This window comes from Numida meleagris, chromosome 7 (genome assembly GCF_002078875.1).
Source record: "Numida meleagris isolate 19003 breed g44 Domestic line chromosome 7, NumMel1.0, whole genome shotgun sequence".
NCBI classification, from domain to species: domain Eukaryota; kingdom Metazoa; phylum Chordata; class Aves; order Galliformes; family Numididae; genus Numida; species Numida meleagris.
Window position 1 is genome coordinate 8,200,852 of NC_034415.1, and position 22,137 is coordinate 8,222,988.

Sequence of the window (22,137 nt, forward strand, 5' to 3'; positions counted from 1 at the left end):
GGGGGGGGGGGGGGCTAGATTGGGTATAAGGAAAGTTTTTTATGATAAGGGCAGTGAGGCACTGGCACAGGTTGCCCAGAGATGCAGTGAGTGCCCCATCCCTGGAGATATTCATGGTCAGGCTGGACGGGGCTCTGAGCACCTGATGGAGCTGTGAGCACCCCTGCTCAGTGCAGGGGGTTGGAGCAGGTGGCCTTTAAGCATCCCATCCAACTCAAACGGTTCTATGATTCCATGATACAAAGAGGAGGGCTGAAGAAGGGAGTGTTTTCCATCTTGGAGGGGCATTGTGAGACCACCTCTGCAGTTCTCCTGGAGGTCACCACCCTTCAAAAAGCTGCACATCTGGGGCAAGGCTCTCATGTGCTGTCCCTGCTGCCCGCTGGCGGAGCTGGCTGGCCGCACGATGGCAATGTTGCACATCAGAGTTGGATCCCACTTGGTGCTTGTTAACTCCGTTTCAGTGTGTTTAAAGGAATGCCACCAGAGAGACATAAAAATTTATATCTCCCTCTATAACTTGCTTTTTTTTTGGTTTATTTGCTTGGTGACTTGGCCTGATCCATACCCAGCCAGCTTTCCATCTTTCACCTCATAGTGCTGCATCCTTACCTGGTGGCAATCAAATCTCAGAGTGCTCCTTTTGCTGAGACAACGCTTGCAGGACCAAGTGCATTCCTGTGTGAGCCACAGCAGCCTTTGGATCCTCGCTGGTGCCATCCCCATGAACCCCCTGGGACTCACAGGGACCAGCCTGAGTTGTCCACCAGCTCAATCCCAAAACTGGGAGCGCGATCCCAACATGCCTGTGAATACGAACAGCACATGTCTGCCCTGCATGCCAGCCCCTAACAGCTCATTGTGGGAGCAGGGAGGAAGGACTTTTAGAAGAAAGTGCACCTTGAGCAAAATGGAAGAAAGCTGACCGCTCGCTGCGTTCTCAGGGCTGATCTGTTTCTGGTTGGAAAGTTGTTTTTTTTTTTTCCTTTTTTTCCATGATTTCTTTTAAAGTAAAAGGAAATGGTTCAAATGTGTTACGAATCTTTTTAACTGATGGATGTATGCACGTACGCGTGGATGTGTGTGCACATATATGTGCGTGTGAATTGGGCAGCTAATGGGAGCACGCATCACTCAGCTGTCATGCAGAAAAAATGCTGTTCCCACACGCAATTTTATTTAATAATATTGAACAGTTCTTTAGCATTAGTCATCTTCAAAATAGCTTATAAATCTGACCAAGTGGTTAAAATACAGGCTGGTGCAAATGGCTTTCTCTGTGGTATTTGCTGTTTAGTGTTACTTAGATCCTGTGCAGGAGAAGCTGTTTAAGTGGCTTCTGGCTTTCAGGATGCTTGATCTGTCGCAGTGATCCTGATGTGTCTGCAGAAGTAGGAGATGCTGCAGTTCATAGTTTAGATAAGTCTGAAATTTGGAATTCACACGGTTTCAGGCTGGGAAATAAAAAATGCAGGTGCTCCAAACAGCTCCTGCCTTTTGGTAGTTCTTGACTTCAGAGTTTGCAGTCCTTAGTTTTGTGAAAGAATTTTGTCTGGTCTGGGTCCTGTTTGGTTTTTTAAGATGGCTTTCCCAGTGCTTCCCTGCAATACTTTGAGCCGAGAGGCTGCCCCGCGTTCTCACAAGAGATGCTTAATTTTAAACATGTAGCTGGTCTTCAACACTTCAGGCTGACAGGAAAGGCACCATCTCCATCTGCTGATGTAACAGCATGATGACTTGATGCAGAGGATCCTGTGGAGCGGATACTACCAGGAACTCAAAACATATGTTAAGGAATGGAAGACACCCCTGTCCCCTCCAGAAACGTAACAGGGGGAGATAAGGATGTAATTCTCATTAAGAAAATAGTTTTGCTTATTACTAAAACGCAGCCGTCTCTGGGGCAGAGGGCAGTAGCTGTTTAACAGCGCTCCGCAACGCAGCATGAATGTTCACAGGAGGAACCGGGGAGGAATTCTGTATCCAGTTAAAACCACAGGGGAAACTGATGTGGTCAGAATGTAATTACTCAGGTTGGAAGTTAGCCAGGAGACAAGCCATATGTTCTGCTCCTAGGGAAAAAAAGGCGGAACGAGGGCCCTGCCATTTTTTTTTTTTTGTCCAAATATTAGCTAAAATCTGGGATTTCTTCAATATACAGAGATGCTGATCCATCCCAGCGCGGCCAGCTTGGAATTCAATGATCATTTACCGATGTGAACTTGGGATTCTGTGATTTATGAAGATGTCTTTTGGAGGCAAAGTCGCATGCACTGATTCAAGACTAATACAGTATTAGGCCAAAGCTATTTTTCTGGAGTGTGATTAAATGGAAGTATGATCATTTTCTTCTTCAATGACTAAAACACGCTCTACTTCCACAGTCTCACACCAGCATAGTTCTGTTTATGTGGGGGATCTGGTGCTTCCCCCCGAGCACCGCTCTTTTGTACAAGAATGGTTCCTTTTTTTGCTGCTGAAATGGGAGTGTTGAAATTCTGTAGCGCTTCTTAGTACGGTTTGGTTCCAAATAATCTCTGTTGGAAGCATTTCACACATGACTTCATTCAGTAAGAAGTTTATCTGAGTTCAAAGTACAGAGGAGTCACATGGCCCTTACCCGGCCAGAGCCTTGAAGTTCTTGTGCAGTCGTAGGATTTTAAAAACAAGGAGCAAGGGAAGCGAGGGAAGAAAGAACTGTGCAAAACTGCTAAGGAACGCTTCCACACAGACCGTGTGAAGCCATACAGCCAGCAGCCTGCACTGAGTTAGCACGTGCTCAGCTGGCTGTACTGCAGAGCACTGCACTCAGCCCCACAGCACAGCCCGGGCACCCTGTGTTCTGCACCACACCGGAAAGCTTAGCAAGGGTTTAGCTGCTGAGTTTGGAACGGTTCCTACTTGGCTTCGTGAAAAATTCAGACCTCTGCAAACTGTTCCCACCTGTCTTGTCCTGCCTCAAAGCACCTTAAATTATCCTCTCACTTTCGGAGATTTTTCCGCAGTTCCAGAGCTTTGTTTTGTTTCCGTTTCTCTCTCTTTATATCAGAAATAAGTATTTTTTTTTCCCTTGTCCCTCTGTTCGGAGGTCACATCTCAAACCTTCCATCCGTGGAGATGATGCTTCTGATAGCAAACAACGTGCTGCATGTCAGCTGGCCTTCCACGTCTGTCACGCTGGCACACAGATCAGGCCAGGGGATGTGCAGAGTCTCAAGTCTCCATTTAATAGTCTGCTGATTTTCCAGGAGTTAGGAGGAACTCGGCACGTTAGTGACCTCTGCTCCTTTCTCAGCTGGTTTCTGTGGGTTCACGTGAGTCCATGAGTTCAGAAATCACACAGGATGGAGCGGGTCTGGGGCACAAAGACAGTAGGGCTGCATATGCTTCATCTGTGTAGGATTTGGGGCTAATAATCCTGCAGAAGCAGCAGAAACAAAGAGGAGAAAGCTTATTTTGTATCAGCGTAGACAAGGTTTCAGTGTGTAATGCCAGAAGTGCTTAAGAAAGGAAAAAAAAAAAAAAGAAACTTTGCTGCTTCTTGTTGAGAGTGTTGTTGATTTGCTGGGTACCAGAGCACTACACATTATCAGCTTACTGCAAAATCATTCTCTGTAGCTGAAAGTCACCTACTGTGTGCATGAACTTCAGAAGGGATGAATGTTGTGTTGAGGATGTATATTGGATATGTTGGGAAATGTAAGCTAGTGAGAGCTGAGTGGTGTGTCCGTGGAGCTGCGATGGCCTGGGAATGTGACATGCTGAGGGCCATAAGCGATGTGTTTCAGCTGTGTTGTTTCCAGTTTTGCTCCATTAGGGGAATTGAAAATTAGGTCCCCTCATTCTACCAAGTCTGCATACATGTTCAAATTAACAAATGTGAGAGCTTTTGCTGGTGGCACTGGGACTGTATATGAGCATGAAGTTAAGCAGATGCGTAAATCTTTGCAGGGTACAGGACTAGAACAGTAACAGCTGCCAAAGATGATTTAGTTATTGCAGGAGGGAATGTACTGGCTGCTGAGAAGGATGGTTAATGTTGGAGGAAACCTGTCAGATCAATACCTGCTGTTAGTCTCACAGATACGAGTCTGAGACAGCATGAAGTTGGATGAAAAAATGTAAATAGATCATGGAATAGATTGTAGGGTCATTTGGGTTAGAAGGGAACTTTAAAGGCCATCTGGTCCAACTCCCCTGCACTGAGCAGGGACACCCACAGCTCCACCAGGTGCTCAGAGCCCCGTCCATGAATGCCTCCCTGACCATGAATATTTCCAGGGATGGGTCACCCACTGCATCTCTGGGCAGCCTGTGCCAGTGTCTCACCGCCCTTATCATAGAAAACTTTTTTCTTATATCCAATCTAAATCTACCCTCTTTTAGTTTGAAACCATTTCCTCTTGTCCTGTCAAAGCAGACCCTGCTAAAGAGTCTGTCCTCTTCTTTCTCACAGCCCCCCTTTACATACTGACAGCCCGTTCTCAGGTCTCTCCGGAGCTTTCTCTTCTCTAGGCTGAACAGTCTGAGCTCTCTCAGATGTCAGAACAAAGATATCGAATGACAGCTCCATATGCCATGATTCTTTGTATGCATCCCAAATAAATGAGGACCCAAATTTGCGCTGTTACGACTTGCAACCTTCAGCACTTCCCGAGCCTGGGGTGAAAGTTCAGCCCCTTTTACTGGAAGAAAGGGCTCATCTGCCTTCGTATAGCAAATCTTTCAAACTTTGAAAGACTTTTCAAAACTGGCAGAAGTGAAAAGCACTGAGGTTCTTTAGCAGTAACCTGATTCTGTGAGCTGCATTCCTTTCTCAAGGGCTAAGTATGAGCTTTGCTAGCGAAGGGTTGTCATCTGGAGTTCATATCTGTTCGTATGTCTCTCTTTCAGGTTGAACAACGTCCTTAAACCACATCCAGGGACAGTCATAGAATATCTCATGTTGGAAAGGGCCCACAAGGATCACCGGGTCAGAGAACACTGAAGTGTCCAAGGTAATCCTGCCTTGTTTGTGTGGCTTGCACTCTCACTTTCTTCCTGCACATCGCTGATAGTCTCATCGCTTTTTCCCTTCTGCCTTGGCTTCATCTGCAGCAGCGCAAACGATCTGGTGCTCTAAATCACCACTACCTCAGGAAAACTCACAATTTTGACTGGTTTTTGTACAGTTCTAGCTCATGACAGTGTTGTTACTGATTTTCTGTTGTAAAGAGGAAACAGTTCATTTCATAACAGTAAGGAAGCTGAGCTTGCTTCCTCTTTTTGCCAGCACAGGTGAGAGGAAGGATGGCATCCATGCTGATGAGATTTGCGTGGATGTAAGAGGTGCCTGATCCTGCAGTGTGAAGCTTGATGTTACACATTTGTCATCTGCCTCCTGCTTCTCTGGGTGTCCAGTTCTCCCTGTCCTGTATGATTTTGTCTTCCTGGCAACACCACGCTCCTCTTAACCTCTCCAAGGCTTTTGGAGTACTTTAACTTTCAAAGAAACCTAGCTGTTTTCTGAAGAATGCTGATCCACGGTATCCTGCTGTCATCATCTTCTGACTTTATCTTTCAGTCCTCCTCTTTTCAAAGAAATGCTTCTTGTAGCTTCTTCCTGGAATCTAGTGGCAGTGTTTCAAAGTCCTTCCCTAGATCTGCAGGGTGACAGTCCTGGCACTTCTTGTCCCTTTCCTCAGGCCCTGGTCAATAATTTGTGCTCGTGGCTTCTTCGAGCCCACTGCCAGGAAGGGGAAGTTCATATGTATGTTTGCTGTCTGACTCTTACTGTGTTGGCTTTATCTGCAGGCAGGTGACAGGTTTTCTCAGCCTTCACTCCTCCTTTCCTGAGGAGGGCATGATTGCACACTCTGACACGGGTGGATGATCAGGACCAGACATTTGTGTACTCAGGCTTCAGGGAGCTGTGTGGGTACAGTTAATAAGAGTTGTTTGCTTTATATTCCTGTCTAACAGTCTCTTTAAAGGCTAGCACACCTTTGGTTTGTGAAGCTCAGAATATATGTATGTCTATCTTTTGTGCTAGAAAATAATGTCTTTAAATCTGCATTTTCCCAGAGACCATAAAATGAAATCGTAGCATTTGCTGCAAGAGGTTTTGTGAAATTGTGCACAGTTCTTTAAGTGGAGACTGCTGAAGGCTGTGTGCTATTGAAATGGAAGGCAGAGAGGGAAGTTGATGTGTTATCTATCAGTATCCTAACTTCTGAACACCCAGCAAATATTCTGAAAGGAGTATGAAACTACAGCTTTCACTGGAACAAACATGGGTGGTGGTTCAGGTTTTGATTATTTTTTTTCTCCTGACTTTTGCATAAGGATAAATTGCTGAAAGTTGGGTTAGTGGTTTGCCAGTTTTTGGTTATGGTTCGTATGTTGCAGTACGTTACTGCCGTGCTTGCACACAGGAAAAATCTGACCCCAAGCTTTAAAAGTGTAACCAGCCACATCATAAAAATGAGGAAATATATTCCATTACTAACTGATTAAAAACTCTGCCTGTCAGTTAGTTTCTAACACGTATTTGAAGAGAAGGAAAAAGTGTTATTTTAAAAAGAGGTTGCAATTGTCTGGATTGTGCAGAGAAAATGCAAGGCAAATGTCTTCTGGCTTTAGAATATCGTCTGAAATATAGCAGGAAACTGTTGAGCTGTAAGTGCTCTACAGCAGGAAAAGCCAGCAGCTCTCCTTCATATTTCATGTTCTCTGTGTCATCTTGAGATGCACACCGTCACATCCATTTGGATAAAGAAGTGAATTGCACTCCTCCTCCTCCCGACACCTGTCTCTGCAGGACTCTTTTCAGTGGTCTTCCTTACACTCTTCCTACTCCCCTCCTCAAGGAATGTGAGTGCTCTCCTCTTGATAGCTCTCCACTGGCTGTTGCTCCCATTAGGCTGTATAAGTGGGCCATCTCCTTAGTCCTGTTTCAAGGATGAGATGCTGCAACTTTTTGCATCGAAATGCAGATTTGTCTCGTAGCAGTAAGGAGTGCAGAAGGTGAATGGCAAATAAGGAATGCTCCAAGTTTTATAGGGTGACAAGTTTAAATTTTAAGCTTGTAAGAAACATAAGAAAAAATATAGGATTTTGTGTGCTTGATTATTTTAAAAAATTCCTTTCTATTGAGTGTGATCACAGAACAAATCCTAGGCAGATAATTTCTTCCATATTACTTTATAGACTCTTTCCAGTATGCTTTGATTGTCAAACAGTTGGAGAGGTTTCCTCTAAACCTATGAAAAAGAAAGAAGTGAACTTGCTAAGAGCCTCTATTTGTAGACAGAAGAAAGCCAAACTGTAAGTTTAGAGGTGGAAAAAGAAGAGAGTTTGTCTTTTATAAAGTCACAATACTTCTGAGTTGGGTTCCATTTAACTGTCACTTTTTATAGGACTGAAAAACGCAGTAAGTGTACAAATCTGACTCTAATGAAACAAATGAAGCAAGCAGAAAGAAGAAATGGCTGAAAACAGCAACTGTATGGTATGAGTGCTAGCACTATGCCACTTTGTCACCTTCCTATTTAAAGTGAAAATGATCACTGGACTCAAAGAGCCGTTCTTCATTCTTAGAAAATATCAGTTCAGAAAATAAATTGTAGTTTAGTGTGAAATGATCAGCAGATCTACAGATTGCTTCAGTGAAGATCAGCAGAGCTAGGTTAGTGCCCAGAAGAATAGGGCTGGGGAAAGTTTTACCAGCACTTGTCAATAAGTATCATAAGAGAGACAAAAATGTTCCTTTGTACTTTTGTACGACCCGTGAACTGTGTATGTTTAGAAAATTGCCCCAGTATTCTGTCCAATCTGACCTCACTTCCAGTTGTCTAAGCTAACTAAGGGGCTTTTCCTTTGGAATAAATGGAATTGTAGAGTTCTGACTACACCCTAGTGATGGTATGAAGCAGGCAAATCAAAATTAGTCGGGGCAATTAGGGGTGACTACACCTATCACCTCCCCCTTCCAAACGAGCTGCCAAGGGATTCAGATCAAGCAGACTGACAAACACTGGTTGTGTATCAACGAGGAGGAGGAGGCTGGAACCAGGTGTTCTTTGGGAATACCCAGGCCTGCCTGTGGGTCTTTTATCTGTGGGGCTTTGGCCTGGGTGTCCCAGTCAGCCTCTGCTGCCCTTGTGACCTTTGGAGTTATTTACAGAATTGGTCATCAGAGAACCAATAAACAGGGCTGTGTGGTGCATGGTTCCAAATGGCTTGGTGGGGCTCAGATTGTTATTTCAGGCTGGTTGCATCCCTCATCTAGTCATTAAAGCAGGAGGAGAGTGGAGAGAGAGCCACTGGTTTTTCAGTATTTAGTTGACCTATGTTCTTTCAATATGCAGATATGAGCGTTGGCTAAATGACATGATTCAGAATCTGCCGGTCTCTAACAGAACAAGACTTTTTATAGTGCAGGAAAATGTGCTTTCAATTTCTATTGTAAGGCGTTATTTTAGTCAATGAAAACAAAGTGTGCTTGGGAGGCTGCCTAGAAGACACGTGATTTCAGGGCATTGCTGTTTTCTTTTTGATGAGAAAAGAACTAGCTTTTTTCTTCTATGTCACGGTCGGATAAAGTGATGTATTCAGTGTGGATGATGAGAATTCATTCCGACTCCTTTGATATGTGTAGGGCAGCTCTACATGGCCACTGATGGAATGGGAGAAGCTATTTCTGTGTACAGCACTGAAGTCTTTTATGTAGGCTAACTAGAATTCATGTAAGCCACCTAAATTCTGTTGGCCTTTTCAAGGTCGGGTAAAAAAATCGCAATGTGAATCTTGTTTCTGGTTACGTGTGCCGTTCAATTTAAGCTGGTTTTTATTCAGAATCATTGAGGAGAGAACCAGGCATTTCCTGGTAGGACTAGTGGACAATGGGAAGCTGGACATTCGTGTTACTTGCGCTGCTGATTAGCTTGGGGTGCAGCAAGGAAGCAGAACTGGAAGTGGATGAAAACAAACAGAAATGTGGGAATATCACTGGCTGTGCAGTGGTTCCTATTTACGGGGTAAAGGACTTCCTCTCTTCTCCATTTTCTACCCCCTTCTCCCATTTGCCAGTGTTAAGCTGCAAGAATTGCATGACCTCATTTTGTTTCCTGTGTGATTTCTTGGCTAAATCTGTTGAGGTTTCCTGTATTCTCAGCTTGGTGTCTTGTTTAGTGGTAGTAGGCGAACCTCAAAAGGTTCAGATTGCAGATGTAGATCAGATAGGCAGTGAAATTATCTATTCAAATGAAGCCTCAAGGGTCTGCAGGCTCATCCTTCCTACTTCTGGTTATGTTGAAAATATCTCAAAGCCTCTCTCTGATATTTCTGTCCAGATATCCCAGACGCTGTGTGAGGTGTGACGTTTGCTGGTATTTTAGAGTGATAAACTTGTGGGTGAGAAATGTCTTTTTTCTTTTTTTCTTCCTTTGGAATGCGACAATTTCCAAAGTCTTGATGCCTGTTCTGCTACAAGACCCTTGCTGCAGGCCTTGTAAAACACTTGGAATGGGCTGCATATTTCTCTGAGCAATAGCTAAGAAGTCTTTATCTCCTCACTGCTCAGAGCAAGAAAGTGAGGTACAGGTGAGTTACTGACTGAGCCAGGAAAAGAATCCAGATTCTTCCAGCCAGCTTTGTGTCAGCAGCAAGACTAACTTTCCTCACAACAGCAGTTTCTTCTCTGCCCCGGTGCTTCTGTGTGCCAGCTGTTCCCCTTCCAAGCCAGATGTGCTGTAGCACAAACCAGAAGTAAATGTTATGGGTAGCCTTCTCACATTCCCCTAGATTTGACCCTTAGACGAATACATCAGAGGACTCGAGGTCAGCATCACATCTGCAAAGAGGGGAAAAAAATAAAAAGAGTATTTCAGAGAATCTCAGCCTCCCCTGTAACCTGCTGAGTCACACAGCCCCATCAGGTGAGCAGGTCCTGCCTCGGATCTGACAGCCCACTCGGTTGTCCTTCTAACCTACATACTGCAGGGATGCTTCTAATTGATATCAGTGGCAGGAATGAAGTTGTTTTGGGTTTTTTTTTTTGTGTTGCTGCTTGTGTAAGAAATAACAGCCTCGTTCCTTCCAGGCATTGCTCTGCTGACTCCTGGGAGTGTGTTTACAGCACCCCGCGCTATGATACAGAGGTGCTGCTGTCTGCTGCAGGCCATAGCTGTGTATGTGGTTGATTGCTGAATGTGTAAGATGGTGGCTGTGGTGTAAGCCCCTTCCGACTTGCCTGGCACGAACAGGAGGGCTGGATCTCACCGCAGTAGTGGGTGAGCTGGAAGAGTTGGGCTGTTGATTTCCCTTCCCCACAGCCCCAAAGGATGTGGTCTTTTGGGAGTGTACCTCAAGGACTCCATTTCCTTGCATGCCATTATTTTCTACAAGGCCTAGCCAAGAGGAGGAACTGCATGCTTTTTCCTTTTTGGGCGACACCAGGGCGCTTTCCTGATGATACCCTACTCTGCTTTTAAGATCAGAGTTGGCAGAAGCTCTGCAGAAAAGGAGGATCTGATCTTTGCTGCCTTCCTTGCTGTGGTTGGCTGACGCATTACGGAGATGGATACAAAGCCTCAGAGCGGAGGACTCCAGCCTGTTGATTAGGGAGACGTGAATTCAGCTCCCAAGTTAGCATTTGGGCTTAGACCTGCCCTGCACGGTGTGATTGATGTACGTGGAGCAGTAGCCTGGAACATAAAACCTTAACATTTCTTCAGCTGTTCGCTCCTGATGGCTGTTCAGGTAGGAGCATAAGGGTTCTACAGGCAGTGGAGTGCCAGCAGAACCTACTGACTAGAGCAAAGAGAGGCAAGTCAGTGTTTCTAGGATCTGTTCCCAGCTCTTGCACAGAGCCAGTCCCTCCCAGTATTTTAACTGCTAGTGTTTCAGTTCCTGCTCTGGAACATTCGTCCTTGTAACAGTTCGTTCTTGCTTCTTAGAGAATTGTGGGATGTTTAATTCAGTAAAAAATTTGTAAAACGTGAGGGGACCTGAGGAGGGATGTTACAAAAGCGTTAAACTTTTGAGGATAAAGCAAGTAGCAATGTCTTAAATTGTTCTGGAGTTAACAGTGGGTTCTTTGTGCTCGTATGGTTTGCCTCCAGAGTCAGATCATAACCGAAGGTAACTCATTGCTCTGCACAACCCTTTGATGCACTTTGGTGTGAAGGACTTAGTGTAAAACCGTATCCTTTCAAAGAGAAATTAAAACAGATTTGATTGAGAAAAATGTACATCTGGCAGAGTAATGCCTTTTGCAAAGAGCTGAGGCTTTTATATATCAGAGTGGGAGAAAAATCTTACAGTGATCTAGGAAATGCCTAAAGATCTGGAATTTTTTTTTTTTCTTTAGGCTTTCAAATGCTTTAGCAAGGCTATGTCTGGATTTCTCATCAGCTCTTAAGAGTACCTTGGGTAATTCATAACAGCACTTGAAAAGGCAACGCAGGGCAGCTTGTGTAAATTTGTTAGGTGTTGGTGTTTTGATACTTGGTTTTACTTACACATATCAAATTATATAAATTCTAAGGGTAGGTTTTGTCAGATGTGAGTGCTATGTAATGGACCTCTTCTATCTCTGTTTTAGCTATAAGTGCTCAATACCTGAATCTTTAAAACACCGTTTCCATTTTGATGCCAGTGTAGAATGCACCAGATGAAGTATTTTGCTGCCTCTGAGCTTCTCAACCCGCACAGCATGTTGTGCTGCTTGCCATGCACAGGGCTTTTTGCTCTGCAGTGCCATAACTCACTGCTTCCCCTTCCATGTTCATCCTTGTTAGGACACACAACACAGGTTAGCTGAACTTCAGGGAAAGGAAAAAAGTTTTATTCTCCAGGTTTTTTAGGAAGGGTATTTGTTGTGCTCCTGTTCTGGTGATTATTTTCTCTTCTTCCTTCTGCTCTTCTAGGGCGATTTTTTTTTCCCTTCTCCTTATGAATTTAGCAGAAGTGGCACTCTAAATATCTGTTGTTTTGGGTTTTTTTTAGCACTAATAAATAATACAGTTAAAATTATCTCGTTAAATGAAATACTCAGAGGAAGTAAATAAAAAAGATGTTATGATGAAGCCTGTTTTTAAAAAAATAAAATAAAAATAGGACTGAGCACGTGCAGCCTTGCAGCTGTTCTCTGGTTTGGGCCAGGTGTCATAGGAAACCATGGATTCCCACCCAGCGTATGGTTGTGTTGTAATAGCAATAGGTTTCTCGACGTGGAAGAGGACCTGCTGGTTTAGCTGCTTTTCGTGGCTTTTGTTAATGTGCTATCCCTGTAGTACCTTCAGTCTGGTGACTTCAAAGTGCCTTCTGTATGTGGAAGTGAACTCTGGGGGGGCAGGATGTCTTTGTTAAGTGTCTGACTGGTTTTGCTCTATGGATTCCATGAGATTTCTTCCTCTGTGGGGACATGGCCATGGCTGCATGGTTGCCTTCTTGTGGACAGACAGATCACTGGGCTAGCATACTCACTTTGTCTGGTTTGGAAGAGGGAAGGGATGGTAGATGACCTGACAGGATATATATCTATTTTTGAGTTATCAGAATTTTGTAGTTTGCCACCTCTGCGTAAATGGAAATCACACATGGGCTGTATGTTAGTTCAGGACTGTAAAACTGGGAGTCAACCAGTGTCTAATCTGAGCCCTGTTCTGCTGGGGGAGCCTGAATTTCAGTTCTGTAAAACCTTTGTGAAAATCTTCCATGTGACTTCTAGTCGCCTCCAGAATCAACACATCCTATGCTGCCTGTATCTGCTTTGGACAATACTGTATAAAGTCCTTTTCATGGCCAAGACACCTGTTTTTGGGGTTTTAGGGTTTTTTTTTAGGGTTTGTTTGCTTGTTTTGTGTACAATTGTGACTGATCTCTTCTTTTATGTTTCCTAACTTCACTTTGCTCCAAAACATTGCCTCATTTTTCAGGCTTATTTTTGAATTCTTTCTAATCTCAGAACAATTCTGTTTATTGGCACGAGCACATAATGGTTACTTCTTGTAGCCTTATTTCAGCTGAATCTTGACTTGCTTTGCGGATGTCAGCTCAGCTTAGCAGATCAGGAGAGGTTCCCCAGGTAGTAATGCAAATGTCATAAAACCAGTGCTTGGTTAGAAAAGAGCATTTCTTTCGTGACCCCACTGTGAGAAAGGCTTCCAGCTGGAGCTCCAGTAGTTTCTCCTCCGCTTTCCTGTCGTGGGCCAGTTGGCATGGACAGGCTGCTTGAGCGGCCAGTGGTGGCCATGCAGCCCTGCTACAGTGTGTGCTGGTTGTTGGCAGGGCTGCGTGGGAAGGAGGGGAGGATTAGGGTGTTGGCAAGGGGCTTGGGTTATGTGGAGGAAAGGTTGGAAGGGTGTAAGTCACATGTCAGGAGGAAGCTAGGTTTCATTCAGTTTTTCATTTGTGCAGCTGATTTGCTGCAGCTCCACCTTAGTGGATTTCTAGACAGTCCAAGTCTCTGAGTTCCTCTGTATCCCTTCCAAATATGAGGCTTGCTGAGATCTGTCATTTGGGCTCTAATATGTGTTTTTACACACTCCCAGCCACAGAGGCCAGAGCTAATGAAGCCTTGTTTTCTATTACTTAGTGTTTTCTGATTGATTCAGGATTCTGAGGAGGTGAATGAAGTGTTTCACAAGACTGGGGTGTTTTTATCAACGAAATGCTAGAAGTCCTCTGGCTTTGCAGCAGTAGGTTTCCATGAACCGTACAGTGGTTTAAATTTCTGTTAAACCTGGCTTGAATCTGCTGGTTTAAGGGGGAGGGTGGCAGGCAACGTGTCTGTAGGAGCACAGGGGAAATCAAGCTGAAAAGAAAGAGCGAGCTGATCTAATTCCTTTGGTGTTGTTCTACAGAGTTAGCCAGCTGAGCTTGCAGAGTAAGGCTGATTCCTGACACTTGCCACCATCTCATCAGGTTCTGGCTGCTGTGGTTAGGAGTTTCACAACTTGCTGCTAGCTTCTAAACTTCTGGGCTTTGAGTTTCTTCAGCACCTACATAATGCCTTTCTAGCTTTAGGACATAGGAATAATCAGGCTGCACTTGTCACATCCTCTGAGTTCCTTGTTCAATAGATTTTGGATATTTAGGTAGGTTGTATGTGGCAAACAAGCAGCAAGTGCTGTACCTGGGGGATGCCCAGGCAGGTCAGTATCTGCATGTGCTGGGGCCTGCTGGAGCTGCTGGGGTGTAGGTACTCTCACAGATTTAGTGGCAGTTTTCTTTGCAATGGAAGTGTGATAAACCTAAAAAAAGTCCTCTGTGGCCTTTGATTTAATATTGTTTAAGATGCTGTTTACCCAGCTCTGCTCTGTATTGTTGCTGGCCTGAATACCTAGATCAAAAGAGGTTGTAAAACAATTCCTCGAATAATTGAGGAAGAAAAGGTAAAGCGGTGACCTAGATAAGAAACATTTTTACCAGTACAATAACCATACAAAAGTCATGATGTGGGACTCTAGTCCCCCCAGTGTCTGTCTCCCACAGAGACTAATTAAGTTTTGCTGCATATTTTTGGTGTACCTGTTAAATGTCTGCATTAGATCTGGGTGTTATTCTCTAATTCTTTATAAGCACGGAAGAGTGATAAAGCTATGGAGGGCAGGTTAGCACAGGTAAAAAATGTGTTGTCATAGGACAGTGATTGCAGATGGGTGCTGGAGTATTCTGGTCCTAAAACTAGTCATAACTTGAATGTGATGCATACTGTGACTTTTTATCTTAAGCCTTTATATTAACTGTGGAATAATGGACAAGTTACATGCCCTGCATGTTGTAGGCACTGCGTTTGGTTTTAATGTACCCTGGTTGTACATAATGTGCAGGTTGGTTGCAATGTTGATTTAAGGCTAATCAACATTTTACACACGCAGTTGGATTTTACTTTGGAGTATTTCTTTCCCTTCCCCTCTTCTAAACGCTTTCCTCATCCCTCAGCTGCAGCTTCAATAGGAGGAACTTGCTGTTAGTCCACTGCGTAGTCTGAGAGCTGGCAACAAGGTTGCAGTGAAGGAAATCTAGGGCAATTCAAGAAAAGGAGGTGGGGAGAAAAGGAAGCGGAGCCATCCTGTCGTTCAGATGCGAGTGATGGGAGTGCTGGCCATGACAGAGCCTGAGGAAAAGGATGGGCTGCAAATTTCTAAGTTGATCGCCTTGGAGGTGTAGGACTGCTATCTCTCCACTCTTCCTTCCCCGCTCACCGAACCGTTAGTTGCCTAGAAAATAGTGAAGGGTTAGTTAGTGTTATCTAGATGTGATTAGTGATGAGGAGCAATTAAAAAGATCACATTTCCTTAAAAGGAAGAAATGAGCAAAGCTGAAAAAAAGGAAAATGCAAGGCTGGAGTGTCATCCAGTATCAGTGTAGTAAAGAACAAATAAGTAACCTTGCCTGAACCCAATTATCAGTCTTTCCTGACTTCCCTGGAAATTTAGATGTTGGGTGTCTTCCAGAACCCGGCTACTCTCTCAGATGCTTTGCATTTTGAGATTTAAATGTGAGGAAGTTAGCAAGTAATATTGGGATTTTCAAATTAAAGCCCAAGAAGCGGTGTGATTTAAAATAGCAGGACTTCATGGCTGTAATCCTTGGATTAAATGTTGGCTTTCTTTACATGTACAAATAGACATTGTGTTTCTCAGGGGGAAAAAAACAATCTATCACAACAGTCTCAAAGCTGGGGGAGATGTGGTGATAGCTGCACAGCCAGGATGGCTTTTCTACAGAGTGGAAAGGGATTTAAAATAAATCTCTTGGTGTTCAGATTAAACTGGACAATATCCTCGTGTGTCTGAGCGACAGCTGTTAGGATTACAGCCACATAATTATCAGTCCCATCTGGCAAGTTCTCCCTGCTCCCCAGTGCAAGGGTGACATAAACATAAGAGTTGAAGATCATGCAAGCATTACTTGTTGTTTTCTAGGTATTGATGGAGCTACCGGGGAGCCACGTTCAGATGTTCAAGATAGAAAACTCTTTGTCTTCAAATGAAAGACAAGACTTCCCAGGGAATAATCAGGAGGTTCTTCACAAAAAATGCCAAATGGGATAAAACAATGATGTTTGGCAAGATGGCAACCTGGCTCACTTCTATCAGGATACACGTCTGGCCTAGAAAATGTATATTCTTGCCTTGACACATCAGTCAGGTGGTGATTCAGAACATGCATCTGTTGCTCTGCGTTTCCATTATTCTGGGGGGCTGTGTTTAGGTTCAGACTTAGCTGCTCAAGGCCAGGCCATTCCTGTACAGTCTTTACAACAGGTCGACTTTTCTCATTAAAGTTATAGTTCTGGTTGCCACTCGATGGGAAGCTTTTTCCACAGCTCGGTGGTTGGATGAGGTTGGTAATGCTTTCTGTGTTACGGGAGACTGAATGCATTTATTTAAAAACAAAGCTGAAAATACAGCCTTACAGAAGTCATCATGGGTTTCTTTGTCAATGATTCTTTGTTGTTTTCAGCCTCTGTTTCTTTTTGTTTCTTTTTGTAAGGATTTGTTCCTAGGCCACCAGGCCTGAATGGAGAATAGGAAGTCGCTCCAGCTGTTTTCCTCGTGTTGGTACTCTGTGCTGAACAGGAATTGCTGAGCAAAGAACATCATTTCCCCAGAGAGGTTTGCTGGGGTAGCACAAAGCAGTCTGGATTTTCTTTTAAATTAAAAGTTCCTGCCAAATACTATCATCAAGGGTTGGGGGAGGAGGGGGAGAAAGAAATATATGAAGTTCAGAGTCTACTTGGCAGAAAAAGAAACCTGCCTGGGACAGCAAAATGGCCATGTTTTCTCTGCTGAAGTCTTGATTTTTAACATATAGCCACTTACCACTAAGGAGGACTGTTTTTTTTTTCCTTCTTTTCTGTGAATCTTGGTTATAAATATTGCTCTTCCAACAAAGTTGGACGATTGTGCAACTTTGCACTTGGTTTTGGACTAACGAGTGGAACAAAAAACAAGCAGAATTCCTTCTCTTAAGTGGGCGCCAAATTATCAACTGACACATCATGCACAGTGTGGTGATAAATGCACGTCTGGTCGTGGTTTGCAGAACGCTTAAATTTTAAAGGAAAAAAAAAAAGAAAGATATTAAAACAATGGCTTTTTTGCTTCCTTTTTGCTTAGCAAAAGAGAGGTGAAAAAAAACCAAGACGTAAAGAATAGTTGACAAGTATCTGGGGGAAGCAAGTGATGGAGTCATTTCACCCCTTGCTGGCCAGGTTTAATCCAGGGTAATTCCATGATGACTGAAGCATGCTGCCACCTGATGCTGTCTGCTGCTGGTTGGGAAACACATCTGGTGGTTTGTTCCAGTCCTCGGGGTGCTGGTGACCACCTTCTCAACTCTCTCCTTGTATTTGATGCTTTCTGGTGTTCTTGGTGACAGTGTTACCAAATTGACTTGCAGTTGATTAGTCTTCTCTAGGAAGGCAATTTCAGGAAATAACTTTTTGTGGATGAAAGACTGTATGTTTGAGCTCATACTTTGAAGATCCTGCAAAATTCTTGTAGCATGGAAGGCAGCTGTGGCTGTAGCAAGATTGACAAATGGACTAGGTAGCGTGTATATTGCTCCTGTTTTGGACAACTCTGCAGTAATTACTTAGAGGAAAAGTTCTTCCATGTGTCCTGTCAGAGTTCATCTTATAACCTCAAGTGAAGTAGTACTTCTCTGACTTCTTTTTCCCAGTGTTTTCTGATATAACTGGATCATCTATAATTGCCTATTCTAGATTTTTGTTTTCCAGTCCAGTTCGTCTTCCTGAACACAGTAACATATTGCACAATTAATTTGCCATTTGTAAAACTCCTTTGAAAAGAGTATCTTCCATCCTGTTTATTGGTGTGCTTGCAGCTGGAGAACAAAACAGTTGGCTTCTGCTCAAACTTTTGTGCTAGTCTTCAACCTTAGCCAAGTTTGAAGTTCCTTCTTGTTGTTTTGTTTTTGTTTTTAATGAGGAGAAGGGGTGTTTGACTTCAACTAGGTCTTTGTCTATGTAAAAACGTCAGCATACCTTGTTATTAACTGTTACTGTTATGTGTGCTTGCAACCCAGAAGGCTGGGTATCCTGGGTTACATTGAGAGAACTGTGACCAGCAGGTCAAAGGAGGTGATTCTGCCTCTCTGCTCTCATGAGACCCCCCCTGGAGTACTGCGTCCAGTTCTGGGGTCTCCAGCACAAGAAGGACATGGAGCTGTTGGAGCGGGTCCAGAGGAGGGCCACGAAGATGCTCAGAGGGCTGCAGCACCTCCCCTTGCGAGGACAGGCTGAGAGAGCTGGGGCTGTTCATCCTGTAGAAGAAAAGGCTCTGGGGGTCCTTATAGTGGCCTTCCAGAACCTGAAGGGGCCTACAGGAAAGCTGGGGAGGGATTTTTTATAAGGGCAGGTAGCAACAGGATGAGGGGAAATGGCTATAACCTGGAAGAGGGTAGATTTAGACTAAATATTAGGAAGAAATTCTTTACTGTGAGGGTGAGGAGACACTGGAACAGGTTGCCCAGAGAGGTTGTGGATGCCCTCTCCCTGGAGGCATTCAGGGCCAGGCTGGATGGGGCTGTGAGCAACCTGGTCTGGTGGGAGGTGTCCCTGCCTGTAGCAGGGAGCTAGGTGATCTTAAAGGTTCCTTCCAACCCAAACCATTCTATGGTTCTATTAATGTCATCCCCACACAGTCCATTAAGTTAGAATTTGCTATATCCTGCTCCTCTGTCAGTAAGCTGTTCTATAATCTGGCTTGCTTGTTGGTAGGTTTTCTTAACTTTTGTCTAATGCAGCTGTGCTTTTATATTCACTTATTAATGAATAAGTAGGTAACGTCATCCAAAGGATATTTCTTGCCTGACCTTGTGCAGATCTTGGATTAAATGTAAGGCTTCATATACCTAAAACACCCGTGTGCAGTGTTCAGCTGGCACTAAAATAGCAACTTTGAAAACACTTCAGCCAAATATCCTCTTAATATACCCATCACAAAAAAAATCAACTGCTTTTTTGTTTCTTGATTTATAGTTTTACTTGGAAGCAGACAGTGAGATTTCTCCAAGTGGAACATTGAATTGTTACGTGTCCTTTTACTGTCGTGCCGCGGTTCAATTCCTGCTTTTATATAAATAATCTTTTTCTAACATATTATACTAGACTTGGATTCTCTTTAAATTTTTCCACTCTCCTGGCATCTGAATGCAAGAGGATTTCCCCTTCACAGAGTTTTGTTTATGTTTTTATTTTACTTTTTGGGCTTCAGAAAGATAATCTGTAAGGGAATTGGGGGAACTTTCAAAACACGGGCTGCTTCCTGCCATTGTCTAGAGTCTCAAGCATTGTGGACTTCCATCTCCTTCCTGACTTTTGTTTCTGGATCGATGGTGTTGTCTTTAAATAAGTTCAAATAAAAATAAATGTCACAGAGCTGGAAATAGAAACTAGTATCCTTAAATGCAGGTCTTTGCTGTCTGAGCACAATGCTCTAATAATAACAAGCCAACGTAGTCTTAGAGGGTACTGAAGTGTTTACAGCCTGTGGATTTAATCCTGTCACCTTTCCCTTGCAAGCAAACCCACTAAAGCCACTAGCAGCACTTCTTCTAGGAAGTTACATATAAACTACAGCAATAGGCAAGCAGCAAGAAGGCAGCAGTAAGAGATTTCTCTGTAGCTGAGGATTCTACTCCAAGAATCTCATAGAATTTTTTAAAAGGTATCAATCTGAATTTGTTAGAGTGGGCTGTGCTTTGAATCTACATCACAGTGGCATCAGGTGGCATGACTGTGTTGGATATGGCGCTCTGTGGACCCATGATATAATCCTTTTTGCATTGTAATAGTGCCTGAAGGTCACAGCTTGGGTTTGTATCATCTTTTCCTGGAACCTTTGCAAGTGGGTGGAAGTCTGTCTTGAAGAACATGATGAAAATGAAAAGGCAGCACAAGGGTAGCACAAACAATAGGAAGGATGTAGGGCAAAGTCTGAAGGCAAACGCCAGCAAGAGCAAGTATTTGTAGATCACTGGTGATAAGCATCAATTGCAGGTTTAAACTTTTTCTAATAAAGGAAACGTTGCTAATGTCCCACAGGTATTTTATGTCATTGATTTGAAATACAGATGCATTTTGGCATCAAAATAAAGGTGTGTCTTGAAAGTGGTTTTATCAGTTTGAAAGGGTCACCGGGTGAATGTGGGTAACATACAAAAGGAAAAATCTAGCCATGCTAGGCACTGGTCTGTAAGGAGCATCAGCAGAGATGAGAAGCTTCTAAAAGACAAAAATAAGGAGAGCCAGAGATCCGATTCTGAGGGATCTTAAAAGTGAATATTGAATAACCGTGGGAAAGAAAGTCTTAACACTACATTTCTATGATTTGAACTGATCTAGAGGGCAGGAATATGAGGTTTGGAGAGCTCAGAGTTTGCAGTAAATGGAAGACAAGTCATAGTTACCTAAAGTGAAAGGTAGAAGCTGAGATGTTGGTAAAGCATGTCATATTCAGAAGCATGTTTAGTACCTGTTTTCTTAATCTAGAGGTATCCTGAGCAAGGAGAGGAGGTCTTAGCACTGCAGTTATGTGTGCAAGGCAGTCAAGAGGGGTAAGTAGATGTATTACGTGGGTACTGGCTTAGGCTACTACAGTAGCAGTGCTCACTGGAACTGACATTGGAAGGGAAGCAGAAATGTAAGAGGGATAGGAGGAGGTGAGGGGTGTACGTGGCTGTGCCATCGTCTGTGAGAGGCTGGCGCTGTATCTAATGAACGTGACTGAGTATCTTCTTTATCTATATAATGATCTAATCCAGTCGTCGTGTTTCACAACAGAGAGAAACAGAATGGACTTGGAAAGCAAATGCATTGAAAAACTGCTTTTCCGTTGTTTCCAAATAGGCACGGATTTCCTCCTTCAGCTACCTGGTTCCTCACAGCTTTAGCAGAGGAGAGCAGAAGAGCAACCCACCTGAGCAACATTTTGAGCTGAAGTGCCTACACAGACTGCAGAAGGCAAGTCACTGGTGTGCATCTCTGACTATGGTGTATTATAAGAGGTGGGGTGGGTAAAATCATACAAATGAAAAAACAAAGCAAAAGCCCCAAGCCCCAGCCTCTCCCAGTCTGGATTTTACTACACTATAAAGATACCCTTTCTGATTTAGAGGTTTCTGCTTTTAAGACTGTGGTAGCTAATAAATCCCTGACATCTGAACTTTTGGGAAGCAGTATGCACGATGAAACAATACTGTGGTTGCAGTGATCGTAATATGTATCTCTAAGGTTAGTTGTTCCACGTGTGTATTTAAAATTCTCTTGTTCTTTGCTTCTCCCTGCAAATCTAAACAGTGCTCAGATGAAAGCTGTGGAGTTGGAGTCTGACTTAATGGTGCCTACTTGGCTCTGTAGCAGGGCTATAAGAGGGTAATAAAATCCTGGTCGGATTGATGAAATCAGATAGAATGAATGTAGCATTAAAGAAAACAAAGGGCCCATAGATAAGCTGAATTCTTGCTTCACTTCAATTATTTCCCTTTTAATCCAGTGAGAAGAAGCAAAAAAGATGACAATTCTGGCTTACTGTTGTTTGAGCACTGGGAAAAAGGTAGGGTCAGTGCCCAAGCCAACTGGAAAATGAGATTCTTTCTCATGTCTTCACTCCAAGCTGAATGGAAGCCTATTTTCTGCTAGCTAGTGGGAATCCTTTGTTGGCTTAAATTAACAGCATTGCAATCAGAGACCAGAGAATTGCACAGTGCCCATCTTGCATTAAAGCTTGCAAGAATTTGTTGTAGATCTGGCTGAGAAATCTGTCTGTGATGTGCAACAGCCTTCTGCATCTGGAAGAGCTCTCTTAGATGGCAGCACAGCAAGCTTCTTAAAACGGGGTCTGGGAATTTCTAAACGTTTTAAAATATCCCCCTCAATACGAGGGGGCATACTGAAGTCTAATAAGGGTCACTCAGATTAAAACGGAAAATAAGACAAACTACAATAGCAGTGCAAACATTTTTGATTAATTTGTTCTTGTTGTTTTAATGACCTCTTTGTGGTTAACTGTGTTGTGTTTGTGCATAACTTTCAGAAATGCCAGGCTTTGTTTTGGGGTCCACAAAGCACAAGACTTTTCCATGCTGATTTTCCTTGTGTTTTAATCCTAAGCTATGGAG

General features: G+C 43.5%; 1 long non-coding RNA gene across 1 annotated transcript in view; it reads left to right on the forward strand.

Moving 5' to 3' along the window:
- The window catches only part of LOC110402302, a 23,898-nt gene extending 2,392 nt beyond the window's left edge, over window positions 1-21,506 (forward strand). Inside the window, exons 2-3 of the long non-coding RNA XR_002441036.1 lie at window positions 4,894-4,997; window positions 20,867-21,506. This is a non-coding gene — a long non-coding RNA (uncharacterized LOC110402302). The remainder of the gene's footprint in view (window positions 1-4,893; window positions 4,998-20,866) is intronic.